The sequence below is a fragment of the Pogoniulus pusillus genome, chromosome 9, assembly GCF_015220805.1.
Source record: "Pogoniulus pusillus isolate bPogPus1 chromosome 9, bPogPus1.pri, whole genome shotgun sequence".
Taxonomy (NCBI): domain Eukaryota; kingdom Metazoa; phylum Chordata; class Aves; order Piciformes; family Lybiidae; genus Pogoniulus; species Pogoniulus pusillus.
In genome coordinates, this window is record NC_087272.1 from 27,352,586 (window position 1) to 27,369,003 (window position 16,418).

The 16,418-nt window shown below is 38.8% G+C and overlaps 1 long non-coding RNA gene across 1 annotated transcript; it reads left to right on the plus strand.

Annotated features, from left to right (window-relative positions):
* Positions 1–6,894: 6,894 nt before the first annotated feature.
* Positions 6,895–13,906, plus strand: LOC135178468 (uncharacterized). Its single transcript, XR_010303553.1, has 4 exons — positions 6,895–6,952; positions 10,391–10,491; positions 12,952–13,050; positions 13,412–13,906. It is a non-coding gene; the product is annotated as an uncharacterized LOC135178468 (long non-coding RNA).
* The last annotated feature ends 2,512 nt before the right edge of the window (positions 13,907–16,418 follow it).

Here is a 16,418-nt window from a genome sequence, read left to right on the forward strand (position 1 = left end):
ATGTACAGCACATTAAGAGATAAGCCCTCTGAAAACAGGAGAATTTGCATTTTACATTGTGTATGTGCTGTCTAAATCCATATTTAGTGGAACTGTTAAGTTTGAAATACCTTTTATGACACTCATCTGAAAAAGACCTGATGAATTCACTCTGGTCAGTCCAGGAAATTCAACATCCTTAACAAAAGGCATAACACATAACATACTCTCTGCATAACATTACTTTTCAGACTAATCAATAGTTCATCCTTCTTTTGCCAGGTAAAAAGGTTAGATTGGATTTGGGGGAAAACGTACCCATGATCTTCTTTTACCCTCAACACTTGGCTTACAGTAATTACAGGTTATTTTTACTGTTAATTGCATTTTGCATTTCAATTTAGCAGATGTTTAGTTTTCAAAACCTTTGATGAAAGAAAATTAGGGTGGTTCATTCAGTCTTAATTTGTCTTTGCCGTGTAAGGGCACAATGCTTTATGAATGTATGATTACACATCCTTTCTCCTTTGACCCTCTTGTGTGTTTAGTGCAGATGATGTCTGTTTGTATATGAGGAGCAGGCTATGCATCAGTAACAACTCTGTGTGACTCATCTCTTAACTTATTGAATTAACCTAGTTTATTTTTTTCCTTCAGCTTGTTTGTGGAAATAGCTGAAAAGTTTTGGCCGAATCACCAGGATGAGGAAAAGTCAGCCTGAGGAAAACATGTGGCATGAAAAAGGTCAGGACAAATTATTGATAGCCATTCCATCTGTTTGGAAATACAAACTGTTACCGTAGACAGCAGATAGGTTCATCAAACAAATGAGAGAAGGGGAAGAACAAGATAATCAAGAAGTAAACACATTTAGCATAATAAGTAGTAGTTAAAGCAAAAGGACATTAATCAGTGAGGCCTGCCTAAATGTTTTGTAGATGACATAAGTTTTAGTAAGGCATTTAAAGAAGGGTAATGTGCCGCCATTATGGACTCCCATGGAAAAATGACTAGGAACTATAGGACCAAAACTGAAATAGAAGGACATAATGACTGTCATCATTGGTGTCTTGGTGATAAAGGTAGTGGCATTATGGCTTATTAGATCTAATAGTTCAAAAATAAAAGCTAGGTGAATTTCAATCTCGTGATCTTAAAAAAAATGAGAGGCAATTTTTGCTTGCAAGTTTGTGTTGTTTTTCTGTAATTAGTCTGTACTGTGGCACTTTTAAGTATGACCATACTGAATATAAACATATACATAGGAATATGAAATTCTATCATGTCAGTTCATCCTATGACAGCGTGTTTCATGTACTTCCTTCCATAAATAGATAAACGCCAATTTAGAAGGGAGAAGGTAATTTTAGTCCATTTAGTATTTGAAAACTTCTCAGTAGTTCACTGCCCTTGTGTTTAGGAATCATTCTTCAATTTCCAAATGAATTCACAGTCACATTTCTTCTTGCATTAATAATTTGTTTTAACTTAGGTAAGTCTTGTCCCTCCTTGGTATTTCCAGAGAACAAAGTTAAAATCCTGCACTGCTTTAATTTTGCTTTACCAGGTTCTAGATGCTTCTACCTGTTCTTATGAGTAACAATTCCCTACAGCTGTGTTTGCCTGGACCCACCTTTGTTCAGCCATGGTTCCCACCTGTGGACACTGTAAGCAACAAAACCTGCCTTAGCGGTAGTTGTTTCCATTGGATTCCCATAAAGCTATTCCTATGCATTTCATTTAGCCTTTCTGACACTATAGACTGCTATAGAGATGACCTTCCAATTTGTGTTTATAATCTGCTTGGGGTTTTTTGGTTTCCTAACCTTCACTATGGTTGAAGATTCTGATAGCCACAACTTCTCCTTCATATTCCTTATATATTACTCTGAATGTATTTTCTTTCTATGGCATGAGCATATAAAGGATATGACTTAGTGAATGGCTACATCAAACTCAAAGGCATTTATGCACAGAGATTTAAAGTACTTTACAGGCTAAACATTTAAACCAGCTTCTTGACATACTTGTCTTCAAGCACTGATCCAACCTGGTGAATGTGTCCTGTCATTCTAAGAGATGGCCATTGGTCTAGACAGCTGAGAAACATGAATTCACATTCAAGTGATGTGAACTCAAATGCACTTATGGGTGTTAAGTGCATGATACACAGCCAAAAAATTCCTTACAGTTGTTCATCTTGAGGCTTTACACCTTTAGTTAAGGAACTGAGAAGTTTTAACCTCTTGCCATCATTAGTAAAGCATTTTTAGATATGCATCTGTTGATCTAGTCTTCTAGATGTGCTCATTAACTAAAACATGTACTGAAAAGTAGATTCATTAATGTTTATTGTATAACATCAGAGCACATTAATTAAATCTCTTGGAATTCATTTGTTTATGCCTGCAGTAAATTTGACAGAACATGAAATTATTCTGTTGAACTCAGTCCAAGACCACACTGATAAATAGTTGCGTAAGACTCAGGGTTTCCCTCTACATTAAGTTTGTCCACAGTCTTCACTGACTGTGGCAGAAAAATTAATGGCATTTGCAACCTCAGTAACAGTGACATTCTCCTATCCTAATTACAGCCTTGGATTCAAGAACATCTGTTCCATGTGCCATAAAAGTACACCGAGTGAAAAATTGCACAGCATTTTCCCTACTTAAGAATATTTCTGGCAAGACAAACTGCATTTACTTTTTGTAAGGAGTAAAATGTGTGTGACTGCAAACCTGTTTACCCCACTGAAAGGAAATCCATTGCTTCCAGAATGTTGAAACATGACAAATTCACTGTGTTTTGATCCACAGAAGGACCCCTGTGTCATCCCTTCTGGCAACCTGCAGGAGGGAAGCATTATGCCCACAAGGCAAAAAACAGTATTTGAAAATTATAGAACTTCATGAAAAGTTATACAAATATCTGGATTTCTTCTTTTCTGTGTAAAAAAAAAACAACCCAGCAAACATTGTCTGTGCTACCATAAGAGGAGTCACAGAACAGTGCAATTTCCACTAAAACTTCAAGATTAATCTCAATGGGCAAAATGCAACTTCACCACAATTTTTCATAAATGAACACTGAAATGTTCTAATATTGTAACCACAGAATGTTAGAGGTTGGAAGGGACCTCCAGAGATCATCGAGTCCAACCTCCCTGCCAAGGCAGGGTCCCCTAGGGTAGTTCAGGCAGGTTTTGAAAGCCTCCAGAGAAGGAGACTCCACAATCTCTCTCAGTACTCTGTTCCAGGGCTCTGTCACCCTCACTGTAAGGAAGTTTCTCCTCATGTTGAGGTAGAACCTTCTGTGTCACAGTTTGTAGCTGTTGCTCCTTGTCCTATTTAAGTACACTTAACCCTCAAAGAAAGGTTTTAAACCAAAATATAATGGTAACAACAATTTCCATAACAGAATAACTAAGGAGCAAACGAATAGAAACAAAACAAAATGCAGGTGAACCAAAATTTTCACTTTGGCTCAACCTCAAATGACTTATTCATTATTTCCACTACCACCACCACCCCCCCTCCCCCAGCCACCCAAAGAAAAAAACATTTTACAGTCTGATTCAGAACATCTCTTTTCTATTTCATTTTCCCAGTTCAGTCACAGAACCAGCAAGACTAATCTTAACTCTGAGAGTAAACTATAGTGCTAAATCATGAATTTTTCTCAATGTCTAGCCAATTTTTGGAGATCAATGAAAATATGTAAGTAGAAAATGCTGTGCTCTTAAACATAGAAATAATCATATAAGCTAAAGCTGGACTATGAAGATAACTTGTCAGCCCAAAATTTGCCCATTTTCCTACTGTATTGGTGAGCTAATGAAAATATTGTCTCTATTTACAATTCATAATTGTTATTTGAAAATTCAAAACACATTTTGGCATGCCATCAGAACACTATGTTAAAAGAAAAGGTATGGAAAGGAACTTGTTTAGCACTCTCCTTAGAAATTAGAAGTATTCTCAGTAAGAATACTTTAAAGGTGGACTACTGAAATCCCTAGGCTTTTTTTGTGTGTGCATATATTTCTTTTTCCTCTTTGTCAATGACACAGTATAAGTAATAATCTGGAACTTGAAAAGACTAACCAAGCACGTTTAATAACACACACACACACAAAAAAAAAAGAGAAGGGCATGGGTATGTATATCTCCAGTAATTACAAACATATTTCCCCTAAAAAAAAAATATATTCACCAGAACAGAGTATAAATAAACAAAACAAACCAAACAAAAACCCAACAAACCAAACCCCATGCCTATGTCTGTAGAAGTAAACCAAAAATAAATGTAAATTTATGTTTAGCATAGCAGCTAATAGAAATGTGATGAGTCCTGTTTTTATGTTTTAATTCTATTTGCTTTTGTTGTTTAGGTTATGGTAGATTGTGCACTGAATCTTAAGTGTTCTGTAAGGCTATCCATCATTTCACTTAATGAAAGAATTGAGTTAGTTCCCATTTTACATCATGACATTGACTGATAAGATTTCTGGAAAGTTGTATCGTATATTTATTATTTGAATAATGTATTCAATATTCTGATAGGACCTAATGAAGTAGATTCCCAGCCCATATAAATTCACATTAGATATCTAGACTCTCCAGATTGTACTAAAAGATTGCAAACAGGGTCTTAATTAAATGTAAAATTCACACTGATAGACAGTTGTCATTGTTCAGATATTTTGTCTGAAGTAAATTTCTAACCTAGAAGTCACTTAGACTTTGTCATGAAATTTCTGACAACCTTTCTGTTACAGGAAACTTATTCCCAACGACTCAATATCAATGAAAAGAACCACTTAATTTCTGTATAACGTCACTAGTACCAACAATGTAGGAAAAAAAAACAAAAGCTGATGGCAATAGTTAACCTGGGCATGCATTTCAGGACTCCTATTTCAATTACCATCCTATTTCTATTAGTGCTAGTCTGGTTTGCAACCATTATCCTTACAAATCATATTAAAAAATGACAATAGAGTACACCAGTTCCTGATACTTAATAAAAACATATGAGGCAGAGACACTTTTCCTTTAAGCTAGAGCCTTTTCTGCATGATAAATATGTAGGTGTTTTGATTGAAGTGTAGAATATTGTATTACATGCATAAGTCTACCGACAAAAGACTTGCTTACTGTCCTTAATAAGACAGAGACTCCTTGCCCACAGTCCCTATTGCAGAACACAGGAATCAGTAGTTGAAAAAAAAAACCAAACCCACATTGATCCAGAACATTTGTTTGAAAAGAAAGGAAGATTTAAAAAAACAAGAGCAGAAATACCCCAAATAAATCTAGAAGCGATGTCTTTGCAAGCATCCATGTGAAAACAACAGAATATTTATTATAGACAAATTCAAAGTACCTGAACTGCTTAGTGATTGAAGTACTCGCTGCCAAAGCACAGGACTGTAGTGCTGGGCTATGCGTCTCATTGACTGTGTATTACACAAATGAGAACTAGAAAGCTCTGTCGTACCAGAAAGCAGAGATATTTGGTATTAACCTCACAGGAAGACCACAAACTATTTGAATTTGTTGCACTTTTCCTTAAAATGCAGCTCCAAAATCAGCTCAAGCCACAGTACCACAAGGAAATCTGAATTCTTCTGCTTTGGAGGCTGGGCGTCGGATCAAATCTGTGTGATAACAGAAAGGAAAAGGGAAAGACACATGCTTCTATCTGAAGAATGTCTTCTATGTACACTCCTCAGATAGAGCACTGAAATCACAGAATCACAGAATGTTAGAGGTTGGAAGGGACCTCCAGAGATCCTCGGGTCCAACCTCCCTGCCAAAGCAGGAGTCCCTAGGGTAGCCTGCAAAGGAATGCATCCAGGTGGGTTTTGAAAGTCTCCAGAGAAGAAGACTCCACAACCACTCTGAGCAGCCTGTTCCAGGGTTCTATCATCCTCACTGTAAGGAAGTTTCTCCTCACATTTAGGTGAAATCTTCTCTGTTCTAGTTTGCATCCATTGTTCCTTGTCCAATTACTTTGCATCACTGAAAGCAAATTGGCCCCATCCACTTGACACCCACTCCTCAGATAATCATAGACATTCATCAGATCTTTCAGTGCCTCAGATTAAACAGCCCCAGGTCTCAGGCTCTCTCTGAAGGGGAGATGCTCAAGACCCCTAATCATCCTCTTGGCTCTCCATTGGACTCTCTTCAGCAGGTCCCTGTCTCTCTCTAATTGGAGAGCCCAAAACTGGACACAATATTCCAGGTGTGGTCTAACCAGGGCAGAGTAGAAGGGGAGAAGAATCTCCCTAGACCTACTGGACACACTTTTCTTGATGCACCCCAGGATGCCATTTGCTCTCTTGGCTACAAGGGCATATTGCTGTCCCATGCAGAACTTGCTGAAAGACTTTATGCTTTGTGTATATATATACACACACACATACAAAATTCATATATGTTTTTCTGTTTAATTTTTATTGATTAGTTTTCCTCCTTATTTTTTTCTCTTAGAAAGGTGTGACTTGCTCTTCTCCAGCCAACACAGTGAGCCAGTGAAGATGTGTGGTTAGTACTCCAAGCAGAAATGACAAAGGTTTGGTCATGAAAAGGCTGGGTTCAATGCAAAGGCTACAGTTCAGTTTTCTTTTTTTTTTTTTTTTTTAATTTTAATCTCCCTTCTCCCCCATCTCCCTCTTTTCCTCTTCATCTCCTTCCTTTCTCCCCATCTTCTTCTTTTCATCTCCATTCTTTTCCTCTCCATCTCCCTCCTTTCAGCACCACCTCCCCTTTTCCACCATAGCTGCCCCTTTCCCACCCCACACTCTATTTCCCCCCAAACTCGTAGCACCTGTGTTCTGTTGGAGTCTCCTCCCACCCCAGGTGTGACCACTTTAACCTCCCTATCCACTGCCCTTTTTAATCAGCCCCAGGAAAGGCAGAAACCCCAACTAGGCAGAGGAGTCCTGCTCCTGTTGTCATCTCTGGTGAGTCCCCATGGTGCGCACTGGGTGAATGGGAGTGGAACAAAGGCCGGGGGGCCTGGTGGCCCCCCGGCTAAGCAGGCTAGAGAATTGATGGACACTCTAACATCACCTATGGGTACTGGCTGGGCCTCCTTACTTAGGCTAAGCTCCTCTCTGTTTAGCTGCTTCTTTCTGCTCACTTTCAAAATGTTTCTTGGAGACAACGCTGACTTCCAAGCATCTGCAGTTAAAAACTCACTGATGTGTACATTGATCTGCCAGACATTTGAGATTTCAGATGTTTTGGTCTGCGACTTTTGGGACCACAGATCTATGAGGTAGATCATTCAGCTGGGAGGGAAGAGGTAGTTTCTCTAAAAGCAAGAGCCTTTTAGAAAATAACGTGGATGGGAATTGGCAGGCTTGGGAATTAAGAGACTCTTGAGTGTTGCTGTCAGTTTTCTTCTGCATTTCACAGAATCAGAATCACAGAATTGTTCCAGTTGGAAAAGAACCTCAAGATCATCAAGTCCAACCATTAGCTCTACAGTATTCACCCTTAAACTATATCCTTAGGCTCCACATCCAAATGACTTTTCAACACATCCAGGGTTTGTGAGCCTACCACTTCCCTGGGTGGTCCATTCCAATGCCTGACCACTCTTTCTGTGGACAAAATGTTTCCTAATGTCCAGTCTAAACCCACCCAATAAAATCCAACAACAATAGAAAAAAATCATATCACTCCAATATGGTTCTATTTAACAAGTGAGCTATTTATGACCTTACATCTATATCTCTTATAAATCTTGGGAGGTGATCTGTCTTCAAAAAAAGAAGACATTGTTATGGTCATTTTACTAGAAAATAAAGACACTCTTGGCTGTGGCCATCTGAATCAATATATGGCACTGGGGGTTAACTTGGAAAATAGGAGTCTAAAATGGTTTCAGTTACTAATAATATGAAAACTGAAAAGCTTTTTTTTTTTTGGGGGGGGGGGGGATCGTTTGGTTAGTTGGGTTTTGGTTTGTGGGTTGTTGGGCTTTCTTTTTCTTCTAGTTCCAAAATGTCTTATTCTTTTGAACTATCACTAATCATTTAGTGAATTTACCCTGAGAGAGAGTTTTAGAAGTTTCTTGAACCTCCTTGAGTGAAATATAATTTAGAAAACTGCTAACACATATTGCTATATTCTAAGTAGTCAGGGCTCCCTGAGAGTGTATCTGAATCTTGATCAGTAACACTGTGAGGCTGTTTGGTTTTTTCACTTTGTCCAAGATGTGAGAGAAATGTTGTCACAGTATTTTTGTGAGATACAAAGAAAGCAAAGGGAAGGCAATTGCTGTTCTATTAATCCTCACACATCTATTCTGCTTCAGTGAAATATTAAGTTTGCAGATATCACACTGATGATCTAGCTCAGATTTCTTTGTGTTGGTCTTACCTCCAGTTGTAATTATCTCAGCTGTGATGCAGAATATGATTTGAATTAAACTGGCCTATGATTATCTTCAACTGTGAAAATGTCAGTTATAACTTTTAACAAAGTCATACTGTCTAAAACCCACATTTGTTCACACAATATAGTTTCCAGTCATCCCTAACTTGTGGCTGCTGATCATTTCTATTGATGGCAGAGTTTCACCAGAGGTTGGTGTCAGAAACAGTCTAATGACAAGTCTCAGATCAAAAATCCTCTTTCAGGATGAAAAAAGAAGTAAATGATAAGAATTTAAAAGTAATGTTGAGGAGGGGTGGATGAACATTTTTTTGGGGCAGGTATGTTCTGATTTTGGTGGTTTCAAGTCTTTCATGCCTTTAATGGAGAAATAAATTGCCAATGAATCTAAGAGGTGCTCTCAAAGGCTTAATGGGATCCTAGTAATTGATATAATGATTCAGTGTTTAAAGATCTAGACAAGGTCTCAAAAGATAAGGTTTGATTTCATGACTATTTCATCCATCCCTACTTTCCTACTACCTACTTCACTGGGATAAAATATTGCTGATGTTTTCCACTATGTATGTTCTGTCTACTGCAGAGTGCCACAGAATTTCTGAGCCTCTAGGGCTGGGTTTTTTTGAGATGTGTACTTCATTGTACCTTTGCTAGTGTTTCATGTTTCAGCATTCTTTTTTTACCACTAATATGTGGCTTGCTGTTTCACTGAAGTGTTTAGTATGTGCCAAGTTATTTTTGTGCTACCCTTCAAAAAATAGCAGCCTAGTGAAAGATAAAGGTCTATTTGTTACATTCATCTGATTACCTGAAAGCAAGCAATAACCAAAAGTCATTTTGGTCAGAAAGCAAAATTTCTGAGATATTTATAATGTGATATATTCATTCTGGCCCAGAGAAAACCAAATGTACTGACTACAAAGGAGTGAGCTTCACTATCAGTCAAGTCAAGGGTAAACTGTAAATGAACTTCTGAGTGTAAGTGTACTGTAGGGACTTGGCTTTAGACAGCCTTTTTAAGTAAAGAATCAAGGAAGCTAAAGCTTTAGAGACAAGTTTAGGATAAGAGCTTTTAGTCATCCTAAAATTTACAGACCTTTATGTAAATATTTTTTATGTAAATAATTTTTTTAAATAGTAGAAAAATCACCTTTTTTTTTCTTCCTTGTGTCAATACTTTGTCATGTATTTATCTGCTTTTCCCTCTTGCCCCCATTTTTTCCTCCTCCTGTGGCATAAATTCTAGTTGGTAGAAAAAAAGAAGCAGGCTGGAATTTCACATCCGAACACTCCATGTTAATAGATTCCCCACCATAATCAGGAGTCAGAAGGTTGAAGAGCAGAGTATCTGGACAAAACTTGCTCTGTAACACTTCAGAACTCTGTTCAACAATTTTCTGCTCTTAAACTCAAATTGATAATATTTAGGTCTCTCAAATAGTTTTTAAAGCCTTTTATTGAGAGAGTTGTGCAAGTAGTGATTACTGTGCTTTTTACCATCCATCAGATATCTCTTGTTTACAGTTTCAGAATTTGTTCTGAGGACTCTGAAAGGTGGTCAGTTTGTCTGACATTTTCAAGCTTATCCTACAGTGGCCTTTCAAGGAGAATCAAATGAGTTGCAAGTGTTTTCAGTTTAAATTAGGCAATTACTAACACTACAAAAGCACTATGCATATAATTTTATATATATGTGTGTGTGTGTCTCTGTGTATGAAAATTAACTAATTCTTTTGAAATTGATCAGTTTTTAGGTATACAATTTCATATGGAATACTGGAGACAGTGAGGTTCAAATGCTTCTTTCAGCTTCAATGTCATGTTTGTAAGTAGACTGCTACTCGCACTACTCAGGAGTCTTTGCCTACTTATTAATTCATGTTTCACTTCTATGAGTGGATTATCTTTGTTTGCAAGCTAGATTTGCTGGGTACAGAAAAATAATTCCCTACTTATTACTAAAGTCACTCCCATGTGTTTTTATTGATAATTAAAAGGTATTTCTACATTGCAAGTTTTCTATGAGAAATCAATTGTGCCTGCAACTGCTGTTCATCAGTGCCTCCACCCTAACCTCTTCATGCCCTTTTTCTACAAGGTAAGATCTACAGTGACATCTATATGCCAATGCTTGGTAGGTACATGACTTTGCAATTTCTTCTCTGATCTCTCTCTTGCAGTCTTTCATTGCTATCAATTTTAATTCTTGCCTTTAGAGCTCATTGCTCCATAATATGTATGCAATCTCCAAGGATTAAAGTATATATAAAATTGCTCCAGATCTGAGAGTTAGCACCTGGAGTTGAGTTGTATTATCCTGGACATAACTCAGACAGTTACTTCAAGGACATAGACAAGTGTCCAGAGAAAGACAATGGCATAAGACTTTTCTTGCCTACCCAGAGGCATGCATGCTTGAGTGTCAGTAGGCAAAATACATTTCTTCTTGTTATTGTCTAGTTGGCTGATGAAAGCTGCATTCTATACTTCCCCGTGCTTCCCTAGAAGACTGTGAATCACTCTACAAATAAGGATAACATATATCCAATTCCTCTACAAAATAGATGCAAAAAGGAAAAATAGCAGGGATAATTACATCATACCCATAGGGGAGGCTTTCAAAACTCTGCAGTCTGCAACAGTGATTCATTTAGAGTCCTATGGGTCATTTATTCCTGTGGTAGAAAGATTGCTTGGCAGATGGATCTGAGCACAGCTACAGAAAAGAAAGGAGAGTAACTGCTTTTAGCATTAGTGGCACTTGGTTAATAAGTTTCTTAATAAACTGATTTAAAGCTGTTGCTGCTCTTGAAGCCACCTGATTAGGGACACCTGAGTATTTCTCAGCATATTTGTTGCACTTAAGCTATGGAAGGAGTCTGTTGCAGTTCTACCCATTTTAATACATCTCCAATCTCTGTACTCCAGAGAGTCACTTCTTCATTCCTTATAATCAAAAGAGGGAAGATGTTGAATTTCTTGTGAAGTAAGAAATGGAAAACTAACAAAACCATGGGTGTCTAGGCACAAGAGAAATAATTTGAAAGATGGGGATGGTTTGTGAATATAGAGCAGATGGTGCTATGTTCATTGAGCTTAACCAGGAGGCACATGAATAGGCATGCAATTGCCTATGAGAGCGAGATGACAGTATACTATGTTGATAAGTGGAAGGGAAAGTCAAAATCTGGAAGGATGGACATTCACATAAGCTCCTATTCCATTGAAACTGATACCTTTTTGAGAAGATCTTACCAAGCACAATTTGAATAATTCTTTGATCTACAAAGTTCATAAATACTGACCTCTCCCAACCGAAACACTAAAAATCCCCTTCTTAGCTTAGCCAACGCTAGAGCTTTAACAGTCTGGCAGATATTGAGATGACTGGTAGATGTACAAATTGCAACATTAGAATACAATCTGAACAGCAAGGTGTGAAAAGAGTAAAATCTGTGTCTGTGTGAGGCTCCTAATTCTTTAGAGAGTAGAAACTTTCCCAGCAAAGAACCGGGATAAAAAAAAATTACTTGTGGGACTGTGAGTCTTTAATCAGTAATTTTAGAGTGCAAACAAGGTGAACCAGGACTCACCAAAGGCAGTTTCTCCATATTTCCTAATTCCAGGAGGAAGGCTGAAGAACATGGAGCAGAGATTCCTTAGTAGGTAGTAATAAACTACTCACAAAGGAAGCTGATGCAGGATATGTATGTGTGTATATATGCACATGTATCTTGACCTTTGTCTATTTTTGTGTTGGTCTGAGGCTGCCTAAAAAATTTACTAATTCTGAAGCTATTTCAGAGCACTCTTAGAATTAAATACCTATTTAATTTGAACATGCATTCTTGATAAGATGAATTACAGAACTGCAAAATGCTCTATTGCTACATGATTCAAATATTTGCCAGTGATGGATAAGTGTTTGGGAAGGATACTCGGCCACGTGTCCTGATGGTGGTCTCATGGTAATTACATGATGTGGCCTTTAATGTCAGTATTTTTAATATCTTATGTTGAATATGTGAAAGTTCTACAGGTGGACACAAATCCTCAAACTAGCAGAATTACATTACCTCAGTATTCTAAGTTAACGGTGCTAATTTTGCATGGCAATGAGGACTACTCATACAATTTGTTCTGCTGGCTTTCATGAAAAAGGCAATAAAAGCATCTAGGGTAGACCTGTGGCAGATGCACCTGCCATGACAAAGATCCAAAGATCCTATCGGGGCTTACCAGTCATTCAAACCTGATTACTGCTCTTCAGATCCTTATTCTGTGTTTTTCATGTGGTTGCCACCAGTCCACTAGAACTGACCAGAAGTTATAATCACCCAGGGGAGTGGTGGGGTCACCGTCCCTGGAGCTGTTCAAGGCAGGATTGGATGTGGCACTTGGTGCCATGGTCTAGCCTTGAGCTCTGTGGTAACAGGTTGGGCTTGATGATCTATGAGGTCTCTTCCAACCTTGGTGATACTGTGATATAAATGACAACCAGTGCCTGTGTCCCATTCATCCCATCCGCTTGTTGTTAATGGGGTGCACCACTTTTTAGTCTTCCTTGACACAGCCGGTATGCAGCCAGGGACCCTTTGACAAGGACAATGCTCAAGGAAACTTCACGGGATTGAGTGAGCCCTTCCTCCCAGCTTTGGTGAGTGACTACTGGATGAATTGCCTGAGCTCTTGTCCCTTGTGGGTAATTCCATTTCTGAATACTCTTTAATGAGAGGCTTTCACCTTTGTGAATGTGTGCACAGATCAGGTGATCTTTCTAAATAAGAATATTCAACAAAACTAGAAATTAGATATGTAGTGTTATATTCCTGACTGACATCCAGACTTGTAATTTTCTTTGGTCTATTGGAGTGTGGGGTAATTTTTTATTGGATTAAGTCCTATATTCCCTCCTGATATCTGCTCTGTTTTATACATGCCTTCATGACAAGGCTCTTTGTCAGTTCTGTGTTGCTGGTGAAGATGTTGTTACTCTTTCCTGCACGCATCACATACAGGTTACTGAGTCACCACAGCTATAAAAGCCCTGAGGTGAGCACTTGTCAACCCCGAATGAGAAGATGAATCAATTACTTCTGTTTCAGTGCTGTCAAGGAACACAATAAAAATTGACTAAAGGAGGTATCTGAAGTAAATATTTCTGTTGCCAAATCTACACATACTTAATAAGGTTTTTTGTTAGCAAATTTTAAGAGCTTTGGTTATTTACAGCAGTATCAGATTTCTCTCATATCACTATTGGAAATAGTGTAATGAAAAAGAGTTATTTTTCTGGGTCTCTTTTGCTAGGTTAGTAACTACCATTGTACCAAGGGCTTGTGTTTGATGCAACAATAAGTGAAAAATCACTATTTTATTACATAAAACACAAAAAAAACCAAAAACAAATGCTCTTTTGAATTGTTATATCTAAGCTCATAACTTGTGAGAAAATCCTGGAATTAACTAATTGTAGGTGGTTTTGGTCATTAAAAACCTACAGCTGATGATAATGCGAGCTGTCTCTCTTCACTGTGCTCTGGCAAAGTCAGTACCAGGAATTGCAGGACAACATGGTTCTGTAATTCAATATGCCCTTAATTTACTATTGACTGGCTTTGTTGCTCTCAATCTCCTGTGTCAGCCAGCAAGTAATTCTATAAATGCAGATTTTACTGGTAGCTAAACTGGTTAAATTTGTGGTTTAAAACTTAACAAGAATGAAAATTCCCTTGTTGTATGTGTAGTATCTTGTTGTGGGCAAACCTTACTACACCTGGTCTGACCCTCAGGCAGAGTCCAACTATCAAAAAAGGGCAAAAGAATTCTAGCACGTGAGTTGGCAGCTCTCACTGAGAGGGCTTTAAACAAGATTTAATGGGGTAGGGGATGAAGCCAGGTTCTCCACACAGGAAGCTGAGGGTGGTAAACAGGTGTCAGGGTGAAATCAGCAGCCCAGCTGCAGTGCATGTACACCACTGCAAGCAGGATGAGCTGGAAGCATTGGTGCAACTGGAAGGCCAAAACTTTCTCCTCACCTCGAGCCTAAATTTCCCCTGGCGCAGCCTGAGGCTGTGTCCTCTTGTTCTGGTGCTGGCCACCTGAGAGAAGAGAGCAACCTCCCCCTGGCCGCAACCACCCCTCAGGTAGTTGTAGACAGCAATAAGGTCACCCCTGAGCCTCCTCTTCTCCAGGCTAAACAACCCCAGCTCCCTCAGCCTCTCCTCGTAGGGCTGTGCTCAAGGCTTCTCACCAGCCTCATCGCCCTTCTCTGGACACGCTCAAGCATCTCAATGTCCCTCCTAAACTGGGGGGCCCAGAACTGAACACAGCACTCAAGGTGTGGTCTAACCAGTGCAGAGTACAGGGGCTGTATATAGCTGTACATATTGTGAATATCTGCTTGTATATTGTGCTAAGCTATAAATATAAAGCTTCATTCCTTACCTTCTAGCTGGCTGAGTCTTGTCTGGTTGATTTCATAAGAGTAGTAGGTGGGGGGGTAACACCCAAACCATCACAACAGAATGAAAGATTTAGTGGAATAAGAGGCCTCCTTTGCAGAGACATGAAGTATTACAGCCAGGTAATTTTTATAATCCAGTTAAGACAGCTACTGAACTTCTGTACTACTGTATTTATTTTTATTTCATTCCATGAGTCATCTTCCTAGAATTTAAGCTTCATCAGTTGTCTCAATAGACGTTCTTATGGACTGAAATTCAGATCTATAAAACTCTTCCATTTATGGTGCAAAATTTGCTTCCTCCCCCCCAATCAATTCTAATTTGCTTCTGTTGTATTCAATTCCCTCTCTTTTCCCTTTGATTCTCCCTTCTGAACTAGACTGAAATTTCCAAAGTGAGCTTACACTTTTTGTCATTTCATATCAATAATAAATTCCTTTATGTATTCACCATCTTGTCTGAGCATTGTCTTTTCCTATTTATATATAGGATATTAACTGCATGTTAGAATTCTGTAACATGTGTGTTGCGGTTTTTAAAGAGAGCCAATGGAAATCACAGGATATTAGGAGTTGGAAGGGACCCAAGGAGATCATAGAGTCCAAACCCCTGCCAGAGCAGGACCATGCAGTCTAGCTCAGGTCACAGAGGAACACATCCAGACAGGCCTTGGAAGTCTCCAGAGAAAGAGACTCCACAGCTTCCATGGTGAGCCTGTACCAGTGCTCTGAAATCCTTACAGTAAAGAAGTTCCCCCTTGTGTTGAGGTGGAACCTCCTGTGCTCTGACTTACACCCACTGCTCCTTGTCCTATCAGAGGGAGCAAGTGAGCAGAGACTGTGCCCCCCCCCCCCCTCCTGGCACCCTTCAGAAACTTATAAACATTTATCAAATCTCCTCTAAGTTTTCTCTTCTCCAGATTAAAAAGCCCCAGGTCCCTCAGCCTCTCCTCATAAGCCATGCCCTCCAGTCCCCTAATCATCCTGGTAGCCCTCTGCTGGACCCTCTCCAGCAGATCCCTGTCCCTCTTAAACTGTGGAGCCCAAAACTGAACACAGTATTAAATGTCTGCTTATGGGGTTTTCAGAACTGGGATAGCTTCCTAAAGGAGGGTTAAATAGCTCTCTTGTGTTTACTATTGCCCTTATTTTTACTTAGAATACTTTTAAAATAGCAAATTGCAATTGTCCCCTGTAGAGGATGCCTAGGAAACTTCTGGCATAATAGTAGCTCCTCAGCTGGGTTTAAACTGCTCTGTTTCACTCAGTATCTCCCAAATCCCTCAAAAAAAAATTAACAGGAGCTAAAAATCTGTGTTCTGCTAAGTACTGGAGCCATTAGGAATTGTGTTACTAATCTGAGTGAAGATTATATTTTTTGCAGTCTACATGATATTGTGTTGAGAACTAATGCTTGGGCTTCCTGTACAACTATTTAGATTAGTATTCTAGCTTTTGACTCTGCAAGAGGGCCTAGAGACAAATTATCTCTTCATGTGCTTTCTGTTCACTCTGTTTCCTTTACTGGCTTAGCCAGATTCTTCTGGAACATGGAGAAG